The following is a 22,272-nucleotide window of genomic DNA, read 5'->3' on the forward strand; positions in this document are numbered from 1 at the left end:
TTGTGGGAGGGACCTGGTAGGAGGTGATTGAATCATGAGAGCGGTTCCCCCCATGTTATTCTCGTGACAGTGAGTACGCTCTCACGAGATCTGACGGTTTTATAAGGGGCTTCCCCCTTCACTTGTCATTCTCTTCCCTGCCACCCTGTGAAGAGGTGCCTTCCACCATGATTTTAAGTTTCCTGAGGCCTCCCCAGCCATGCAGAACTGGAAGTCAATTAAACCTCTTTACTTTTTAGCTCATTCTTTATAAATTACCCCGTCTTGGGTATTTCTTCATAGCAGTGTGAGATTAGACTAATACACAAGACAAGAGGATTGCTTGAACCCAGGAGTTTGGGACCAGCCTAGACAACAAAGCAAGTTTCCATCTACACACACACACACAATGAGCCAGGCGTGGGGACACCTTGTCCCAGTTACTTGGGAGACTGAGGTGAGAGGATCGCTTGAGCCCAGAGGTTTGAGGCTGCAGTGAGCCCAGATCATCTCACTGCACTCCAGCCTGGGCAACAGGGTGAGTCCCAGTCTCAAAAATAAGTACATTTCTATAAAATTTGAAAAATAAAGGAGTGAGTTTATAGTACTGGTTACTATTAATAAGGGCCTCACCCAGAGTGAGGTGTCTTTGCCCTCACTTTGCAGGATTTCACAAATGCTCTGAGTCTGTTGTCAGGACTCCCATGCCTGGACCTTGCCTGGGACCCCCTAGTCACTGCCCTGGTTCCCTTGCTGGAGCCCTGCCCAGAGGCAGCTGCTTTCTCACACCACCCTCTCCAGGAGCTCTTCCCTCTCCCCCCAGCAGCAGCAGCAGCAGCAGCTCCCGCCCTTGTCCTTGGCCCTCCCCATGGCGTCTACCATGTGCCTCCAGTCACAGCCGCATCAGTCTTTCTAGACGGTAAGTTGTTTTTTAAATTTGCTACAACATCAAGCATAGCACAGAGCCAACAGCTGTCCAAATATGTGAAGTGTTGTCATTTTTAGTTACTATGCTAAAAAAAAAAAAAAAAAAGGAAAAGATTTAAGCAAAAAACAAAACAAAAATGAATCCATTTTAATATAAACCCAAGTAAGTATAGGTCCACAATTTCTTCTTTATAATTTTGAAACCCAAAAGGCTCAGAAAACTGAAAGATTCTGCAGAAGTTTAGAGCAAACTATTTGATGGCAAAACCTGACTGAACAGATCACGCACTGAGTCTTCGTGCTCACACTCAGCGAATCACCAGGTTTGGCTGCGGAAACCCTAGTGTGTCTGATGACAGAGCCCCAGCTGGAAGTGTTACTCTCAAATCTGACAAGAATCAGGCTTCGCAGGATTCCAGGAAGGGACCGGGGGTCATTTCTCTCACAAGCTCTGTTCAGCCGAGTAGCCATCATGCAACAGGAGCTGGGCCAGGGCCTTGGGACACAAGGACAAGGCTAGTCTCCCCCCTGAAGGGCCCGTACCTATGCCAGAAGCCACACCTGCAATGTATGTGGATTTATAAGGAGGTGCCGAGGACCCATACCTGGTTTACAGTGAATCCGTGGATCTTGTCTCCTAGTTGATACTGTAGAGCCCTCTCACAAGCCCGGTTACTGTTCCATCGCCACGCTCTGTGGTGTGCATGTCTAGATTAAAAGTCATCTAAGTTAGATGAGCTGCAGGAAAATTATCTGGCTAACATTATTCAGCCACATAGAGAAAATACTCTCATGTGATAAAGATTATTAATTAGAAAAAAATTAAATACTGCATCTTCCAAAATCTTGCACATTCCAGAAGACTAATTTCTGGTAAGGTCCTTCCCATTTTAATGACCTTTTATCTTAACTAAAGCTTCAGTGTTGGAAACCTTTTCTTTATACATGTTCAAAAATAACGATAATACAATTATGGTTTAAATTCCCCTTAAGAAACTCTTAAACAAAAGGGCTTCTTTTCCTCACAAGCCTTCAAAATTTTGTAAGAAATTCACACTACAGTTAAATCCCATTACATGCCTACCGAATTGGTGAAAACTTTAAAAGCCTAGTATTACCAGGAACTCTCACACACTGCTAGTCATACTGCTCTTATACTGCTACATACACTGCTACCTGTCCCACAGGGAGTACAAAGTGGAACAACTTTGGAAAAACACTTGGCATTCTTTAGAAAGCTGAACGGGCAGGGCGTGGTGGCTCACACCTGTAATCCCAGCACTTTGGGAAGCCGAAGAGTTCGAGACCAGCCTGGCCAATATGGTGAAACCCAGTCTCTACTAAAAATACAAAAATTAGCCAGGCGTGGTGGCGGGTGCCTGTAGTCCCAGATACTTGGGAGGCTGAGGCAGGAGAATCGTTGAACCCGGGAAGCGGAGGTTGCAGTGGGCCGAGATCACGCCACTACACTCCAGCCTGGGCGTCCAAAAAAAAAAAAAAAAATCTGAATACTGGAAATCCATTCACCTCTTGGTCTATATCCTCCACACATTACACTGCTGCCCCAGCACTCACGGACAAGATTGTCAGCACGAACTCTGACAGTCCCAAACTCAACTCACCTGGAGGTGTAACGACAGCAAATGGATAAACTGCGGACTAATCATTCAATCAAAAAAAAAAAAAAAAAAAACTAACCAATAAAAGGGCCTACAACCGCATGTAACAAAGATGCAGGTCACATAATGTTAAACAAAAGATACACACGATACAGTATTATCCTAAACAGGTATTATTCAAACAGGTAACAAGATACTGTCAGAATGCATAGAGATGGTAAAATATTTTTTAAAAGCAAGGACATTTCTCTATGTCATGACAGTGCTAATCTAAGAGGGAGAGAGGGTTATGAGCAGTTAGGGGAAATCTTCAGCTTGGTCATGGGGACACTTTTTTTTTTTTTTTTTTTTTTGAGACAAGACTCTCGCTCTGTTGCCCAGGCTAGAGTGCAGTGGTGCAATCTCGGCTCACTGCAACCTCCATCTCCTGGGTTCAAGCAATTCTCCTGCCTCAGCCTCCTGAGTGGCTGGGACAAGTGCTCACCACCACGCCCAGCTAATTTTTGTATTTTTAGTAGGGACGGGGTTTCACCATGTTGGCCAGGCTGGTCTTAAACTCCTGACCTCAAGTGGTCCGCCCGCCTTGGCCTCTCAACATGCTGCGGTTACCAGTGTGAGCCACTGCGCCCAATCTACTTATTTTCTAATTATTCTCACCTGGATGAGATGGGTTACACCTGTAAGCCCAACAATTTGAGAGGCTGAGGAGGGGGATCACTTGAGCCCAGGAGTTCAAAACCAGCCTGAGCAACAGAGCAAGATCCCGTCTCTTAAAAAAAAAAAAAAAAAAAAACAACAAAAAAACAACTATTATTCTCTCAAATTGTACTATATGTCTTACGGGCTTTTCTACATTAATATATCCCACCAAAATATTTTAAAGATACATACAGGGAAAAAAAACACCTATTCAGTCACTGGCAATATTAGGAAGATATGCTATAGTCAACATTTGCTTACTGATTGAGCAAATTTCAGAATTATGGGACAGAGAAGCATTTTAAGAAGTTACTTATCAGCAAGGACGTGATAGGAAACCCCTGAGCGGTAAGGCCAGGGTCTCCCCGGAACTTTCCAGTAACCTGCTGCCAAACTCACGCCACGGACGCCCCGTGTCTCCCCCAGGCCTGGGCCGGCAGCGCTGAACTGTTACATTAAATACGGGCACGTGGATTACCATGAACACTAAACCGCTTCGTCATTTTTTTCCCCCATAAACTGAGTCATTAAAAAACCAAAAAAGTTAAATTCCGGGAGGCTTCAGTTCTCTGAACACAGCCGGGCTTTAGTGGGCTGTGGGCGCCTCGGGTCTCTTAAGGACTCGGCCTCCAACAAAAATGAACTAGGAGCAAAGATATCAGCGAGAACCACAACTGCCGGCCCCATTTACTACCCCCATTAAAGCCCACGCCAATGGAGGGCCCTGCCGGGAGCGCCACGGGCAGGCCCGGCCCCCAGCCCTGGGAGGCGCAGGAGCTCCGGGGTCCTCCGGCCTCAGAGCCTCGGATGCGGGAGCCCAAGGAAGGCCCCGGCAGAAGCTCGGGGTGCGGGGCGCCCACAGTGCGGGGAGCTGCCAGGCCTGGGCGCAGGGACGCGGACCTCCGGCCCGCCCTGGACCTTCCTCTCCCGGGAGCCAGCACGCCGAGCACTTCTAGCCGCCCAATGCAGCGTCTCAGCCGCCTCCGCGAACTCAGCCCCTGCCGCGCGCCGCAGCGCCACACGGCGCATGATCAGCGCGGGGCTGGCGAGGGACCCCCCCCCCCCACTTAACCCGACATAGGGCGTGGGGCGGGGCTTGCCGTGACGGCCACCACTCCTATTGGTCAGCGCGAACGGCAACGTCCTCTGCGATAGGCTGTAGATGAAAAGGGCGGGCCTCCACTGCTCTGGGACTGGCGGGAGGGCGGTGCAGAGGGAGATGGGCGGGAGGAGCTGGGCCGACATGCCGAAGGAGGCGGGCAAGGCGAGACGCGTGCTCACGGGTAAAAGGGGAGCGGCAGGCTTGCCGAAAGGGGCGGGGTGCGGCCAGCAGCAGGATGTGGACAGTTGATGGGAGGGGGAAGTGGGCAGGGGAGAAGTGGGGCGTGGCGAGAGGCGTGTCTATGCAGATGAGTGGGGCCGGGTGAAGGGCGGGGCTGCGCAGGTGAAAAGAGGGGCTCCTGGAGGGCGTGCTATGTTGGGCGGGGCTGGGCAAGTGAGGGGAGGAGCTTAGTGAGGGGTGGCTTTTTGCAGGTGAGGAGTGGAGCCTAGTAGGCGGGGATGCAGGTGAGCTGGGCCTTGGGGATGGGGCTTGCAGGCGATGGGGTGGAGCCAGTGGGGCGGGGCTGCAGGCAAGCTGCGCCTTGGGGGCGGGGCTTGCATGCGAGAGGCGGGGCCTTGTGGGGGCAGGGCTGGCAGAAGAGGGTGGGGCTTGGTGATGGACCGGGCTGTTGAGTGAGGGTAGTGGCCTGGTCGGGGGCTGCCGGAAGCTGGGCCAGGTGTCCATTGGTAATCCTCTCTGGCCTTGGTCATGTGGCTCAGGCTGTGCCCAGCAGGGAGGCCAGCCCGATCGATCTGCCGTCTCCACCCAGCACGGGTTAAAGCAGGGAGGCCGGGCCCCATCGAGGGTGGGGTCTCCACCCTTCCACCCTGAGAGCGAGGGCTCCTTTCCCCAGCGCGGGTTAAAGCACCGTGTGTCCACCTGTGCAGTGGCTGGTCCAAAGGTGCCCTGGAGGGCAGAAACCCTGGGTCCTGCCGCTGGTCCGGGGCGTCTGCTTCCCCTTCCTGCAGTTCCTGGGAGGGTCTGTGTGTCCAGAGGGCTCTGATCCCTGCCTCAGAACCACGGGTGAGGGGTAAAAATCGCCCGCTTTGGAGCTGGCCCGGATCTTGGTTCTGTGGATCCTCGCTGTGTGGCTCTGGAGCAGTTCTGTCCTCAGGAGGGGGATCCTCACAGCCGCCTCTTGGGGCCCTGAGGAGAATTAGTAGGACGATCCCCGGGTAGCTGCTCGTGGCCCTGTGCGGAGCCAGTCCTGTGTCTCCACCAGTTCCTTCCCTCTGTGCTCCCCCACACTGTCACATCGCCAGCCTTTATTTCCTTTTCCTTGGACCCAGGCAGCGAATGCCCCGTTGGCCTTGGCAGCCCCTTCTCTAATCTGTCCTCAAATCACTTCCTGACGGACAGCCCTGACCGGCCATTGTCGTGACCAAAACCCCACAAAATAGAACCCAACTTTCCTATTAAGCTGTGCAGAGCTGTCCCAGCCCCACTTCCCACAGGCTGTCCTCATTCGCCATGGGATCCGTGGTTCTCACCTGGGGCTGGGGGTGCCGCTGGCATCTGGTGGGGAGTGTCAGGGATGTCCCTCCAGGCCCAGTACAGTCCCCCAGCCGGTGGCCAGCAGACAGCAGCACCCAGCCTGATGTCCCTGTGGCTTCCGGTTCCCCGAGGCCAACTGTGCTTTGCTGCCTCTTCGTCCTCTCAGATGGGTGTCCTCTCTCCACCTTCGCTGGTTAGCAGTGTTCCATCCATTAGAGCTCAAGCACTGCCTCCCGGCAGCGCAGCCCCTTCTCCTGGCCTGCCGTCTGCCTGTGCCCCGCCGTCTGTGACATGTCCTCGCGGGCCCATCAGAGCGAGGCTCCCAGGGACGGAGCGGTTCCTGTTTGTGTCTCTGTCCCACCTTCTCTGGACCTGGCACCGTGCCCTTTGCCGACAGAGGTCTTGGGTTGATTGTCAGCAAAGCAGACAATCTTTATGGCTCTAAATGGCTGTGAACATGCTTGATTGGGTTATTTTAAAAATAGTTGTATATGTAAGCATTTGAGTGTGACACAGGTGGATGTTTGGGCGAATGGTCTTGTTCTTCAGGGAGTAACCACAGGCCCGTCCACAAGGACCATTTCCAGCTGATTTATGGAACGCTGTTCTACCTGGTTAATTTTCAACGTTATCTCAGCCTGAGAGGTAGCTCAGCATGTGACGAAGATCACTGGTTTGAATCCTAATCTGCTCCTTACGAGCTGCACCTTCCATGCCTCCGTTTCTTCCTTGGTTAGGTAGGAAAGGTATGAGCTACCTCAGAGCTGTGAGTGAGGTCTGCATTGAGTGACCGCATTAAAGTGCCAAGAACTGCACCCAGAGGATTGATATTTAAAGACCTTTAAACATTCCGATGCTGCATTTTAGTACCCGGGTAAAACAGCAAAGTTATTACAGATGCAGATGGAGACCCTCAGTGAGGTGGGGGCTGATGGCAGGAGGTGGATCACCGACCCTGTAACGAGGGCGTGGTCTGTTCGGGGCTGAACGAAGTGCATGTCATTGCGTGTACCACGGAGGTCCCTCTCGTGAAGTCCTGGAAGGGTCCATGTGGCTGAGCTGTGAGGTCTGTCTGTGATGTCCGGCAGGAGCAGAACTTTCGGGTGCAGCCTTGCTCTTGTGTGCACGGCCCTCAACGGTCTCAAAAGTCTGAGGCTTAAAGTAGGTTTGGGATTTCCTGACACCTCCTGGACATCTAATTTGCCTGGCAAACATGTTTTTCTTGGGTGTAAAGGTGAAGGAGTGGGTGACTGTGGTGAAAGTGTACTAATTACTGCACTTCTGGGTCAGTGGCACTTGATTGAAGACACTGTCTGCCCTGGATGGACGTCTCTGGGGTGGTGAGAACCAGTGGCTGGATGTCGTGGGGTTGCCAAGAAGATGCCAGCTTTTTCCTTTTTCCTCAGTAACAACACCCTACTTTGTTTAGGGAAGCAGCACACCCAGCTGAAAATCCAATTCTCTTGCACGGCGGAGCGGCTGGTGACACAGGTCCAGATGCTGGGATGCTGATGGGGGGTCCTGGAGAGGGAGGTGTCAGGAGGCTTTCCCGACCCACAGCAGCCCTGGGCCCTTGTCCGGCCTTCTTGCCCGAGGCATGACCCCTGGAGGGAAAGCAGCTTCGGGAGCCCGAGGGCCAGAAGGCAGAGTCCTGGTGTGTGGGGCAGGCCTGGGCCAGGCTCCTCGGAGGATGTCACAGAGCTGCTGCCCATGCAGGGACCACCCACCTCTGAGCCCCACGCAGATTTTCCTCCGTAGCCGAGTGAAATCCTGGTACAGCGAGTGAGGCAGTCAGAGGCACCTTTTGTGGAAGGAGGACAAAGCTGGAGGGAAAGAGGTTTTCCTAAAGGCACAAGGCGCTGATTCTGCGTTAGGGATAATTCCTAGGAGTGTGGTTGCGGGTGGGTGGAAAACTGTAGCCAGAGAATAAGTGGAAATGGCCCTTGCTGGTATTTAACTGATTCGTTCACGAATGGTCTGAACAGTTCCAGTGAAAAGAACATTTTGGACACAGATGTTTTCATCCTGCCTCACAAGCAGCGTGACCGTGGGCTGTTCCATCCCTCCTGGGTGACAGTGAGAGGGTCTCAGGCCCTTCCGGCCCTGTGCTGGCATTTCCCCAGGGTGTGTGTCCCGTCCTGAATAGGCTGGAATGCCTCTGGGTACAGCTGAGCCTCTTGAAAAGGGAAGAGTCATGTGAGGTGCTCTGGGTGAATAGGAAAATGAGGGAGGACAGGGAGAGGGGCCTGGAGGTGAGGAGGATGGTGAGCAACACTGGGGACAGGGGACGGAGGGTAACACCACTTCTCCAGGTGCCTTTGGGGGATGCTGCCACCTCTCACACCCCAGAGTGAAGTCAACAGGATTCTGTCCCGAGGAGCCCCAGAGCCTGGCAGCTGGGATTGTCGCAGTATGAACCACTGTTCACTGGCTCTGCACCCTGGGACAGGCTCCCTGGTGTTTCCGCCCTGGTTTCCCCTCCGGACAGTGGAATCCTGAGTGTCCCCGTCCCAGCTGCACCCAGAGCCCTGGACTCCAGGGTGTCGTAGGCACTCATTAGCGTTTCTTTTGTTGTGGTCTGCGGACGAAGTGGCTCTTTCTTTGTGTGTTCACAGCCCTCCTGCTCATTTTAGCTTCTGGGAACACTTTTTAACATAGCTTCATATGTGGGGAGGACTCGAGTGATTAATTGAATGTTTCATCAGGTGCGGTTCTTCTGTTTCCCAGTTTTGACACAACATTTGGTGAAATTTCCAGGGACTGTGGTCAGCCTCACGGTTTCACTCTGTCATTTTCTAATGCAGTATTCTTTGGGAGTCTTTTAAATTAAGTGCCGTCATTTAAAAATAAGTTTTATAATATGCAGTTTCAAGTTAATTCTTTACCTTCGTGTCTCAGGCAGTGGCTCCCCACCTGTGAGTTGTCAGAAAGGTTCACACAGTTTTCCAGGGCGGCCTTTGCATTTACTGGAACTATTAAGAGCTCGTTCCTGCTTCAGCGTGATTGACCTGCAGTGCACGTGAGGCCGTGCGTGGCTTAGCGTCTTCTGCAGGCTTAGAGGTCACTTTCTGTTCTTCCCCAAGCCTGCTTTGCTGTGCCGAGTGTTCACTGCGGGCGACAATCACACTGTCTGGCACGGGCCACCGAGGCCACAGGGCAGACTCCACGTATCAGAACCTGCAGAATGGCAGAGTCCGGCCTCGTCGCCGCCCTTCAGGGGGAGCAAAAAGCGCAAGCCTGTGATCAGAGCTGTGCTAGCCCAGAAAGCCTCGGAACAGGTTTAATTTAGGAATTGGCTCCTACCAACTGCCCATGTTTAGGATGTGTTTGAGTTTTTGTGATTTTTCCTGCACTGAAGCTACTGGGCTGGCTCTGAGTCACTGTCATGGGACTTCACCTTGCCCCGACGGGAAGCGGTGGGGGAGGGCCGCACAGAGGCTTGTGGTGGTGATAATGAAGGGCTTGTTGCCTCTTGGGATAGCGAGTTCAAGCTCTTTGTAATTGTCAGCGTAAATAGTGACCCGCTGAGGACGCGGCTGTAATTCAGGGTGGCATGGTTGATTGTCATCGTTGATATCAGGTGCCTGTCTCTAAAACGAGGGTAGCCCTAGTGCGGCTCCAGGAGGGCAGCTCCTGCCAAACACACGTGCTCCTGGGCCCCTGCAACCAAGCTCGTGCTGCCAGCCACGCCTGCAGCTGTGGGTGCAGCGGGGTCTTCATGGCACTGAGCGCCTCCCTCCTTTGCTTGTGGGGCTCAGCCCTCCGTCCCACCTGGTCCCCAGTGCGGCTCCTCCCTGGGTTCTCCCAGCTGCGTGCACACCTCCGTCTTCACAGCTTCCATAGTTTTCTCGTGGGCGCCTGGGCAGGGTTTGTGTGTTAGTCGAGTTCTCTCCAGCCATCCCTGGCTTGTGGCACAGCAGGTCCCTTCAGATGAGTCAGCCAGCTGTGTGCCTGCATGTTCAGGATACTTGTCAGGGGCCTTTCTCATGTCAGCGCAAGATCTACGCTCACCTCCTCCGTGGGACTTTGGAGCCTGCCCTGGAGAGACTCCAGCCACATCCAGAAGGGCTGCCCAGGTCCCCACGGGCTGGTGGGAGTGACTTCTGAGCCACTCGAGGCCCCACTTTGTGTTCCTACACCCCACAAAGCCACCGAAAGCAGCATGTTCTGGTGCCCTGCGTCTCTCCAGTGTGGCACACAACCCTGGACGGGGATCTGAGCCGGTGCTGCCTTCCTTAGGCTGCGCTTGTGTTTTGGGGCCCTTGGAGCACTCGTGGCTGTGATTCTCACCGCTGTCTGGGCTCCCCTAGAGGGTCTTACCCGTAGCCTGAGGGCCACATTGGCAGCCACCGAGGAGCCGGCAGGTCCCGCGTTGGTCCCACTCAGTCCTTCTTGACTTTGGTGACAGAGGAGACAGCAAAGCTTCAGCTGGGAGCCCCAGGCCTTCTCAGCTTGGGGCCCTGGGACTGAGATAGCACAGATCCTGCCATCCACGTGCTGGGGCCCCCGCTGTGCAGCTCCCTCCTCTGGTCAGGGGCCGTGCCCTTGGGCTGGGCAGCTCCGGGTCCTCGAACTCAGGGGCTCAGGGCGGGTGTTGGATGCAGAGAGAAGGGCGGCGGTTTGAACCCAACTGTGTTGGCTTCATCATCTGCCTTTTGTCCCTAAGTACATTTGCAAAGTTTTCCAAATGAAAACTCAGAAGGGAATTTTAATGACTGGAATCTGTGAATTCCATGGAAGCCAAGTCTGTCCACCTCTTTCACCCACCTCACTTCTCCCCATTGGGGCTGATTTTGGCAGCGTTCATAGGGGCAGGGACGCAAGGGGTGGTGGCCAGCCCTCAACCCTGCGTCCCTCCCCTCCTCCCCTCAGCGCCACAGCATTTCGGTGTCATCCCCTTCCCTGCACGTGTCCTCATGAAAACCAAGTGCAGCTGGAGGGAGACGCCTGCACCCGCTCCCGTGACCTTCCCGGCCAGCCCGGCTGCAGCGGCCCCTCGGCAGGCATCTGTCTGGTGCTGTCTCCGTGCTCCTCCCGTCACCTGATGCTCCTGCTCCTGAATCTTCACGCGTGTACTCCGTGCAGCCACCTCACGGGTTCCCTGGGAACGGAGACAGTGTCTCACGCCGGTCAGAATGCTCTTCTCTGCCCACTGAATAGTCCAACACGGAATCATTCCTCTGTGATTATTTATGCTTTGTTATGTAGAACTGGAATGAAGAAAAAGTGAATTTAGACATTACAGCCATCAGGTTGAAGCTAGGTAATTGCATTAGGGAATTAAATGAGAGCATTTGAGCTTCTCGAGTCCTAATTCCACATCTTCGTATCCCCATCACCCCATACCCAGTGTCTAACACAGCTCTTGGTCTAGGAATTTCTTGATAAATGCTTATTGAATTGAACTGGACTGAGCTTAACATTCCCACCCAGAGTTAGAAGCCAGTCCCTGAGCAAATTGCATTTAGAATATGAGTTTGACGTTACTGTGGTAAGGGGTATCCTACACGTCATAATTCCTAGTCAATATCGGGTATTTAGTCAAATAGACTCAAGTATAGAGAGGCAATGGCCCATCTGGCGAAAGGGCAAGGCACGGTGCTTTAGGTCCAGGTCCCCAATATCAACTATGAAAACAAAATGTTGTCATCTCCAATTACAGCCCTGTCCTCAGCTGGTCACTGTTTACACTAACAATTATAAACAGCTTGAACTTGCTGTCCTGAGAGGCAACACACCCTCCATTCTCTCTGCAGCAAGGCTGCCTTGGTGAATGGAACATGCCCCTCCTCCCTCCCTCCCTCCCCCCTCGTCTCTCCCGCCCTCCCCCATCCTCTCTCCCTCCCTTCCCCTCCTCTCTCCCTCCCTTCCCCATCCTCTCTCCCTCCCTTCCCCTCCTCTCTCCCTCCCTCCCCCCTCCTCTCTCTCTCCCTCCCCATCCTCTCTCCCTCCCTCCCCCTCCTCTCTCCCGCCCTCCCCCATCCTCTCTCCCTCCCTTCCCCTCCTCTCTCTCTCCCTCCCCGTCCTCTCTCCCTCCCTCCCCCCTCCTCTCTCCCTCCCTTCCCCTCCTCTCTCCCTCCCTACCCCCTCCTCTCTCCCTCCCTCCCCCCTCCTCTCTCCCTCCTTCCCCTCTCCTTCTTCCTGTCTTCTCTCACTTTTCTCCCCCCACCTTCTCTCCTGGACAAGGGGCAGAAGAGAAGAGACCTTAGGAATCTTCTGCTTCATCCAAGCAGCTTGGGGGCAGCATCAACAGCTGCAATTTTGCTGCCCCAGCAGGTGCTCCAGGGCAGCCTTTCTAATGGGAATCCTGGAATCATGTCTTTACTTAATGTGTCCTAAAGGCTGGAGGACATGAAGTGAAACAATGCTCCATGCTTAGTCCTGTGATTTTGTGTATTTATTGGACTTACTTTGAAATTAAACTGAATGATACCCAAGGTAGAGCATTAAAAAAAGAAAAAACAGGCTACAGTGTTTGAAAAACAAACAAAACCATTTGGTTTGTTGGTTTGTTCTTAGACCTTCACAGGCTCTTAGGTCACACGTTTCAGTTTCTCAGTGAGTGACATTCTCTCTGGAAGCTGTGTCAGCCTCTTGTTTAATGATATCAGCCACAGCAGAAAGAAGCACTCCATAGGCCCCATGCTCAGCACCTTGGCATGAGCTCCTGCCATCTTCTGTTCATGCTCATCACAGCTCTGTGCAGTGGGCATCCTCCTGATCCATATGGGAGGATGGAGGATGGAGGCAGAAGGGTGAGTGACAGCAGGATCACATGAGGGGTCTCTCCCGAGGTAGGGAGGGGAGCCGGCCCAGGACCTCAGTGCCCATCGCGTCCTTCCTCCTCCTCCTCTGCCTCTCCATGACTGTTTAACTCAGACTGCAGGGACAGATGTGAGTATGTGCAGAGAGTGTGGGCACCCCTGGGGGTGTGTACTTATATTGGCACGAAGGGGTGTGAGCATGTACAGAGCGTGTGTGCACACCTTGGGGATGTGTGCTGGCATTGGCAGGGACAGATGTGTACAGAGCATTGTGCACACCTCGGGGGTGTGTGCTGTTGTTGTCATGGACAGACGTGAGCGTGTACAGAGTGTGTGTGCACCCTGGGGGTGTGTGCTGGTGTTGGCGGGGACAGATGTGTACAGAGCGTGTGTGCACACCTGGGGGTGTGTACTGGTGTTGGCATGGACAGACGTGAGCATGTACAGAGCGTGTGTGCACACCTGGGGGTGTGTGCTTATGTTGTTTTGTAAGCGGAAAATATGTGGCCCATTGCATCAGGAGGCGATGCGCCCATGCTGAGTCTGTCAGTGGCCCTCGGGTTGGGGTCTCCATCTCCCCAGATAGCACTCAAGTGTCTTGAGGTTTCAGATTCTTCCTCTCTGGGTACTTGGGCCTCCTCAGGACCAAACAGAACCAGCCAACTGCAAACTACAAGAACGTTCAAATGCATCTTCAGTAGAAAAAACAAAAGCAACTGGAATAATTTTCCAACATGACCCCGTGGTTAAGCCGTTAGATACTCCAGCCAACAGATTGAGTCACTTTAAAATTCACACCAATTAAAATGGTTGTGAGAGTTGCAGAGCTTTATTGCTAAACTTTGAAATAATTGAAGCGTTCTGCTCCACTTGCTTACAAACTAGGGTTGGGGATAACTTTCAGTCCAAAGTAGCAACCTTCTAAATCCAGCTTAGATGTGAGGCTCCCACTGACACAGGAAGAGACAGTAGCCCTTGATTATTCTCCTGTGTTCAGATACTTTGTCATTTCTTTTGTATCCTGATCATCACTTCTGCTTTTCCAATTCAAACTAAAGGGAGTTTAGTTCTGTTTTGGAGAAGCTGTGGTTAGTGGTTTCTTTTCATGGTTTGCTTAATCTCTTAAGTCTGGTGCTTGCATTTACCTAAATGGACTTTTCTTTAGTACGACGGTGCCGTAGCCCAGGGCTTCTCCCTCCATATCTGCTCCCCAGGACGCCCCCTAGGAATGGGCGCTGGAGATCCAGCCCCTCTCCGTGTGCAGTTTTCTTTGAGTCCAATGTAGGTTTGGCTCAGAGAAGAAAACGGGCCTCTGGGTTAGGTGCCTCTGACTGCTTGCTTGTGAAATGTTTAATGATAAGGCGCCTTCCAAGCTAATTTTACACATTGATAGTTGTAGCTTGAAGTAGCACTGCAGTCATAAGAACAAGAAACACTCCCATAAAGTAGATAGGCAGAAAATGCCATAAAAGTTTAATAAAGTGCAAATAAAATGGTGTTGTAAGAATGTACAGTGGGAAATGCTCTCAGTCCAGCCAGATTGGCTGTGGCGTCCTCCTGTAAATACATTCAGCCACATGTGGCCCTGATCGCAATCACTACTATAAATTGTGATCCAGAATGTTCTTGGGGTCCGATGCCTGGGCTGTGCCAGCAGCTGCGTCTGATTGGGCATCACGGCGGTGATGTGCTTAGCACGGCCAGCTGGGCTGAGGGGTGGACACCCGTGCACTCGCCACGTGCAGGCGTTATTCTGGTGATGGAGTTGCACGCGGTGCGGTTTGTCCACCTGGGCTACTTAAAGTACCGGGAACTCAACCACGGGCGGGCGCCTCCCAACATGGGAGCTGTATTTTTTTTTTTTTTTTACCCAGGGCCCTCTGGCTCTGCAGACCCTGGCCGCCGGTCCCTGAGCCCACGGGGAGGCACTGGAGGGCTCTGCTGGGCCATGGAGGTCCCCGAGCAGGTGGTCGCTCATTGCCTGTGCAGTGGTCCATGGCCTGTGAGTTTATTCCCGGGGTCTGCGTGGGCGAGGTTAACCAGTTCACAGCTGGGCACTTACCCCTTACACAGGTGACACTAGTTAAAGTGGAATCTATATTAGCTCGCACGGGAGTGCATGAGGAGCTGGGAGGTTGCGGAGGCTTGGCTGTAGCACCAGAGCCCGGGTTCCTGACGTTCTGCGTCTTCCTGTTTGGGCCGTCAGGGCTGCTGTGGGTTCTGAAGACTGGTGGATGCCATATGGACCAGGGGATGCGTGAAGCCTCTTAGAGGCCACGGGAGGGAAGGAGATGGTCGCTGCCCCAGAGCCAGCCCTGCTGACACCTGGACGTTAGCTGGTGGGACCTGTTTTGGACTCCAGCTTCCAGAAATGTGAGAAAATAAGTCAGTGTTTAGGGTGCTAAATTTGGGGTGATTTAGTGGGGAAATAGAAAGCTATCCCACAAAGGTGCACGCATTGAAATGTGCTCTGTCCAGGTGTTCACAGTGGCGTGAGGGGGATGGCATCAGGGTTTTGGGAACTGTGCAGTTTTACTGAAGGAAGGGGGCTTGCCACGCCTTTCCTCATGTAACTGAAGGTATGTATGCCTGCCACACTGCCCAGGAGACAGGGACTAGAATTCTGACTTTATTTTATTTTTTTTTTTTGAGACGGAGTCTCGCTCTGTTGCCAGGTTGGAGTGCAGTGGCCGGATCTCGGGTTTACACCATTCTCCTGCCTCAGCCTCTCAAGTAGTTGGGACTACAGACACCAACCACCACGCCCAGCTAATTTTTTGTATTTTTTAGTAGAGACGGGCTTTCACCGTGTTAGCCAGGATGGTCTCGATCTCCTGACCTCGTGATCTGCCCGTCTCGGCCTCCCAAAGTGCTGGGATTACAGGCTTGAGCCACTGCGCCCTGTCTCTGACTTTATTTTTTATGGGAACCAAACCACAGAACACGGTGAGGGCTGAAACGAGCTTCCTACAGCCTGAACTAGGAAGAGGAATACGCAAGTAGTTTGTATTTTTCTACACAGACCTGTCCTTTCAGGTTTTGTTAAGTTCTGGAAAAAGGGAGAAGCCAGGCACACCTCAGCGAGGGACAGTGTTTGTGGAGGTGGTGCGGCTTCAGCCTGAACATGGCCGTGTGGCTTGGAGGCTCAGAAACTGCCCTCCAAGGGTACTCGTCTGTTCTTTATTGCACTAATACCTCGTTTACAGAAATCCACAGAAATTACAGAGCAGTGCGGAGGCCTCTGGTCTGGATGGGTTTGTGTGGGCCGAGGTCACGGGGTGTTGTCCCAAGTGCTTATCCTGATCTGGCAGAGGCTCTGTTCCCAAATAATTATTCCACAGTTTCAGAGCCTATATCTGAGGGATAATCTTTTAACTTTGTTGCATAAAAGCAAAGTATGTCTTGAGGGTCTAAAAATCCATTTAGTAGTCATAGCTGTAAACTCAAATATGGGGCTTTGGGGTGGAGTGAAAACCACCATCACCTGGCGTGGACGCTGCGTGGTATTTTTAGCGTGGTGGCCTGCTCGTGCCTCGAGCTCCATCGGCAGTGTGAGCAACAGCTGTGCAGTTGAGAAATGTGGGCAGGTCAGCTTGCTCCTCCAGGGGCCTGCGGGTGTCTGGGTGAGGGGCCTGGGATGAGGCCACGTTAGTGGGAAGGAGCTTGGTTGTGTCAGCCGATGTCTGCTTCTACAGGCCCGCAAGCCAGCCAGAACCCAGTTTTCATTTGGTCATCTAATGCCAGGAAAAAAAAACCTGTTAGAGATTCTCATAATTTATATTAATCATTTGACCATGCATAAAAGGTTATAAATGCATGAGGCTTTACAACCTGGCAGATGTGTAACTCACATGTTATGATTGAATCAAACTGTTGAAGATATGTTTCACTTGAAGGTGTTTAGCATTTTATGCGCAAACCAAATGCCACTAGCATTTTGAAAGAGTATTTTTGAATTTTAAACAGTGGAACAGTGCTGGGTCTCTGGGATGTTGGTGAGGTGGACGTGACCTCAAGCTCTTGGAGCTGGCAAGCAAGCAGGATTCCTAACTTGTCACACCTGCAGTGCTGGAAGTCAATTTCTGTAAATGAGGTATTAGTGCAATAAGGAACAGATGAGTGCCCTTGGAGGGCAGTTTCTGAGCCTCCCAGACACCCAGGAGGAAGCCAGGGTGGGGGAAGTTGCCCACCAGAACGTGGATGGTGGAGCCGGGTTTGCTGGTGGCCCTGCATGGCAGGTCATTACGTGTAATAAGGAACAGGTGAGTGCCCTTGAGGGCGGTTTCTTGCCCCCTCTTCAGAACCGCAAGTGGAAGACGCCCCAAAGTGGGGGTTTGGTTATCCACAGGAGCCTGGATGGTGGAGCCGGGTTTGCTGGTGGCCCTGCGTGGCAGGTCATTACTTGCAATAAGGAACAGGTGAGTGCCCTTGAGGGTGGTTTCTCGGCCCCCTTTGGAACCGCAAGTGGAAGACGCCCCAAGGTGAGGGTTCAGTTTTCCACCGGAGCCTGGATAGTGGGGCTGGGTTTGCTGGTGGCCGCTGCGCGGCAGGTCACTGTGGAGCAATGGGAGGTGAGTGGAGTGGGAATAGAGAATGCACCCTCCAGTTACTGCTGGGAGTTGGCTCTGGTAGCAGAGGGGGCATAGAGGGATTCCCATCAGGGTCAACGCTGCTGGGGTCCCACGTGTGCTGGACGCCGAGATGTGGCTATATGTGATCTCAGTGTCCACAGGCGCCCTGGGAAGTGGGTTCAGTTACCTTCCCATCTCACATTTGAGAAATCTCGGGCTCACATCACAGCGGGTTTGGGTGGAACTGATGTCTCAGGCAGGATGTTGGCCCCAGAGCCCAGCTCTTAGGCCTCCGTGCTATTTTCAGTTCACCAAGCTTGTAGAGAGGTGTGAGGTGGTGGTGGGGCAGCTGAGAAACCAACACAGTAGGAGGGGGGCAGGAAATAAACCAGGCAGAAGATACAGGCAGTGCTTGGGAGGTCTGTGCAGGATCTGGGTGTAGGGGGCACCTCTGGGCCTGTGAACCCCGTTCTGTACTCCCGGCTTGCCCAACTTTGACCCTCAGCCACATGCTGCACACTTTAGGTGAAATCTCAGTCCCTAGAGTGGTGCAGGCATCTTTTCTCCCTGGCTTTGCCTCTCAAATCACAGTCTCAGTAGGGATGGTGGGGGTGGTTGGTGGCCTATGGAATTTGCCCTCCACCTCCCCATCCTTGTCCTGTCTGACCTGTTACATGGATGTGTCTCTTCAGAGCCTGCATATCGATGGAGGCCATGGCAGCCTCTCGCTGACCGGCCTCTCAAACTTTATTCATCAGAATCGTATTAAATGCTGATTCCTAGGCACCCCATTAGACTCTCTACACCTACCTGGCATGGGTACTTTGAAGAAGGTACAGAGGGTTGCTGGGCTGTTCCAGGAGGGAATTTGCATTTGTAGAATGTCCACTGTGGTCCTTCCAGCACTCTACTTTCCACGCACACCTGGCATTAAACCTGGAAGACCTGGGTGCTGTGCTGGTGAGGAAGCCCCGGCTGGACGAGGGGCTGCTGGGGCTCGGACTTGATTCCTGGGCTGGGGGCTGCGGGCTTATTCTCTTCAGTGGGTCTGCTGATGGGATGCCCTGAGAAGTCCTGTGCACTCGGGGGAAGGTGCAGAGACAGGCTCAGGAAATACCATGGATTTAAAAATTCCTATTGTAAAATCTTTTATGAGCAAATTAATTTGCATCTGACTGAAGACAATCATTGCTTGAATAATTGGTTTTTTTTTACAAAATTGGTCCTATGAACAGATTAAAGTTTTCATTCATGCCTTTTCTATAACGTAAATAGCTATTACCACAACCTAAATTAGCTTTAAATTTTGTATCAGATTGCAGTCCAGATTACAAATGGCTGCTTGATAATCTAATTGATAAAATGGAGGAATTTAGTACTTGGAACCCATATTGAAGAGAAGAGAATGGCTTTGGTTTCTCAAAAGCATGTGACTGAGGAGTGACCCGGGGTGAAGAGAAGTGGCTGGAGTCATTACACTCAATGAGGTGATCTGCCCCAGCCTTTCTCTCTTGTCTTCTGGATAAAAGGCGATACATGTGTAAAAATTCAGCGCTAAGTTCGTCTCTGCCCTGAGCTTCTCATACGGTCATTAATGTGACGGGGCTGTATCTGTGAAGCTTCCATACAGGCACAAAGGAATTTGGCTAGAGTACGGTGGCCGGCGACCTGTGGCGTCTGGGCCACGTGTCATTTCCTAAAGCCCTTTTGGGTGAAATGACAGTCGCAATGTCTGTTGTTTGGGGAAGTGTAATCTCACGCATGAGATGCAGGTTTTAAACACCAAAACCAGGAAGATTGGTGGGAGTAGCTGTCTTCCAAGTGGTTTTCTGTGCTGCCATGGACAAGGCGTGGATGTGTCATCCGTTGGTGAGATCCACTGGTGAAGGGGCTAAGCAAACCCGGGTGTGTGTGTGTGAAGCTACCTCTCTTCTGGCATCCCAAGTAAATAGACATTTTGTAAAACTTGTGAATTGGACCCTAACCCTGAGTGTTGAAGTCTGGTGCAGTGTCTTGAGCCCTCTTCTGCAATGAGGGAGAGTGACTGTAAATGACTGATTCCTCAGTGGTGAAAGTTCAAATTTAGCTTCCCTGAGGAAGCCAGACCTCAGTCACCCGTATCTCCATTGTGAACACTGCGGCCCCTACGCGGGTGGCTGCAAGTTTCCAGGCCCTCCTTGGAGAAGCAGCCGTGTGGTGCTTGGTGATTTGATAACATCAGCCACCTTCTGTCTTCTGTCTAATCATGGTACAAATGATTCTGCAAGGAAACGGATCTGGTTTCTTCCCGATCGTTGGAAGCAGCAGCCTGCCTAGGGACTGCACCGTCCTCTGCACTTTCACAGCGAAGCCTGTGTCTGTCTCCGAGGCGTGTCATGTGTGTCCTGGGAATCGCGGGAATTGACTCCTTAATTCTTCCTGCTTTTGAGGGCTCGGGCAGCTCTGCCTGTTTCACCCGGATGAGCAGCGGGTGGTCTCTGGCTGCTGTGGGACCAGGGCTTGGGGTGCGTCATCACATCCGGTGGCCTGTCCAGGTGGGCATCACTGTCTTTTGCCTGTTGGCCAAGGCAGCTGTGATGCCATGTGGGTCATGCTTGTGTCAGGGCCAACCCAGTTCTTCCTGTGCACACCTCTCCTGGAGTGCCTTTCCTTAAGATGTGTTGAATTAGCGTGGAGAATGCAGAGAGGCTCTGGGCCTCCTCATTCTTACTCCCTGGAGCTGTGATGCCCGACAAGGGAGCCCATAGCCAGAGGCTCCTTTAAATTTAATTAGAATAAAGATTTGATAACATAGCTAAGTAATTTGAAAACAACTTCACAGGTTAAATTCCAGATTCAGCCCTTCAGGCCCAGTGGCCACGTTTTGGGGCTCAGCAGCTGTAGGTGGCTGTTGTCTTTCTGTGTTGGCTGAGCAGATTGGGACATTTCCAGTTCAGCAGGCAACTCTCTTGCATGGCTCTGCCTGTGGTGAGGGCACCTAGGCTGGAGAGCCTCGTGGGGATCCCTTGGGCCTCTGGCTGCAGCCAGGCTGCACGGTTCCTGTGCCCCGGGTCCTCTGCAGGCCCAGATGGATCCCACCACAGAGCCAGCACTGCTAGACTTGGGTACTGTGTGCAGACAGCAGAGGGACACGTCCGGGCCTTGCAGGGGCTGGGGTGATGGGTCTCCTTGGTCAGGCTTCCGTCTGAATTTTCAGGGGAAATGCATCCACCATCCACACCGTGCACCAGAGGAAAACTGCAGGCTTCTCTGTGGATGGTGAATTGAGATCATGCAGAGTGACTAGGCTTGGGCTTCTGACCAGCATGGAACCTGATGATACCTTTAGGTGGAACCTGACATGCCTCCGTGTGTACATAGTAAAGAGAATGCAGTGTTTTGAGGTGGAAGGTTCTGGGAGTATTGGCCGTCGGTGATTGTCCTGCCATGGAGGACTTTGAATGTGCAGGCACTGGTTTAGGATAACCCTGGTTTCCTGGTCCTGTATGTGGGCATCCCTGAGTATGCCGGGCTGGACGAAGGCAGGGCAGATGGGAGGGTGACAAGAGGTCAGGTGTTTCCAGCTGTGGAGAGATGCCATCAGATGGCTGAGATCAGGAGGGTGGTGGCCGGGGCACCAAAGCAGGGGTGCGTGGAAATGCCATGTTTCCCGGGGTGGGGGAGGACCTGTTGAACTCTATTCCTGGGCAACATTTCTTCCATTCTCAGGAACCTGTGCCATTGTAATTGACTAGCAAATTCTGTAATTGCTGTAATTACTGTTAAGTCCCCATCCCAATTACCATGAATTAGCAACAGTGATAAGTTTCCCTGGTCAAGCCTTGCCGAGAAACAGTGGAACTAGTTTTAGTTGCCTTGAGTTCCCTCCAAATCGGATTCCTTAGCGGCTTGTGTCCCCACAGCTGCTGCAGTTCCTCCCGGGCCTGGCAGGCACATTCTAGACATTCACATCTCTGCTCAGATGCAGGCGTGCACATTATTTATAGAAAATCGCACTGCGCTGTGATCGGCTTGAGCTGACATTTTGTAGGTGGGAGGCAGAGGCTGAGGACCTGTGAGGGACTGTGTGAGTGTCCTCATTGACTTGGAGCAGGTGCACATCTGTTCTTCAAAAGTTCTAATGGGATGAAATTAGAAATATGAATTTTTAACATTCACATGTTATGAGCTCTGTTCAGTGATTTCCTCTGAAATGAGAGACTATTTGCGAATGAGGCAGTCAGCCTGCAGCTCTCCTTAGAACTGTCCTCGATGCCGTCCTATGGCCTCTTCCTGGATGTGGGGTGCTCTGCTTGAAGCCAAACCAAAGGAAACAATGTGGTCAGTGTGCATCATTACTGCAGCCAACTCAACGCACACACCCACTGGGAGGGGGGCCGGAGCACTTAGCATTTTAAATGCATTTAACATTAAACCAGCAAGTCAGCCGGTGCTTTCTGTAACCAAGCTGCCTGGCTTATGGAAGCCTGATACTTGACTTTTCGGAAGAGAATACTTGTCGAGTGTCAATATTTGTCTCATTTCTTGAGACTTTGTTCCAAGTGATGAACGTGTGTAAATTAGGACCTTTTTGTGTAAATTGAGCCGCAGAGCTCTCTAGACACAGGGGAGTAAACGGCTGTGAAAGATGCCACCTGATGTGAGCTGTGGCCAGGCACTTTGGAACCTGCGATCCCATCTCCATCCTTTCAAAGGACGTAGAGGAATACAAAATGCAGATGAGAGAGTTCATATTTTTGGCATCTTTGTTCTTTTGAAATCAAAGTGCGAAGAGAAAGTTTGGCCTTGAGGTCTTACCCCATACTTGTTTTTCTCCTGAGGTTTTAAAATTTTCTTAACTTTTTTCTCCCCTGATCCTTGGGGAACTTCTATCTCCATATCTCAAAAGATATGGTTAAATTCAACACCGAAATTTAAAAACATGCTTCATATTTTTCTTTTAACTGATGTATCTGACATTGGTGAAGAACTAAGTGGGCGTATTGGTTTTTATTTTTTTGAGACAGTCTTACTCTGTTGCCCAGGCTGGAATGCAGTGGCACGATCTTGGCTCACTGCAGCCTCACCACCTGGTTCACGCCATTCTCCTGCCTCAGCCTCCTGAGTAGCTGGGATAA

At 52.1% G+C, this 22,272-nt stretch overlaps 1 protein-coding gene and 1 long non-coding RNA gene across 3 annotated transcripts in view; one reads left to right on the plus strand and one right to left on the minus strand.

Annotated features, from left to right (window-relative positions):
• The window catches only part of LOC106995606 (uncharacterized), a 13,154-nt gene extending 8,899 nt beyond the window's left edge, over positions 1 to 4,255 (minus strand). The window contains exons 1-2 of the mRNA XM_077945472.1: positions 4,125 to 4,255; positions 1,512 to 1,614 (exon numbers count right to left, since the gene is read on the minus strand). The gene's annotated coding sequence lies outside the window, so the exon portion shown is untranslated. The remainder of the gene's footprint in view (positions 1 to 1,511; positions 1,615 to 4,124) is intronic.
• Positions 4,256 to 4,419: 164 nt separating this feature from the next.
• The window catches only part of LOC100430197 (uncharacterized), a 255,914-nt gene continuing 238,061 nt past the window's right edge, over positions 4,420 to 22,272 (plus strand). For both annotated transcript variants that reach the window (XR_013397777.1, XR_003719151.2), the window contains exon 1: positions 4,420 to 4,507. This is a non-coding gene — a long non-coding RNA (uncharacterized LOC100430197). The remainder of the gene's footprint in view (positions 4,508 to 22,272) is intronic.

Source organism: Macaca mulatta, chromosome 9 (assembly GCF_049350105.2).
Source record: "Macaca mulatta isolate MMU2019108-1 chromosome 9, T2T-MMU8v2.0, whole genome shotgun sequence".
Taxonomy (NCBI): Eukaryota; Metazoa; Chordata; class Mammalia; order Primates; family Cercopithecidae; genus Macaca; species Macaca mulatta.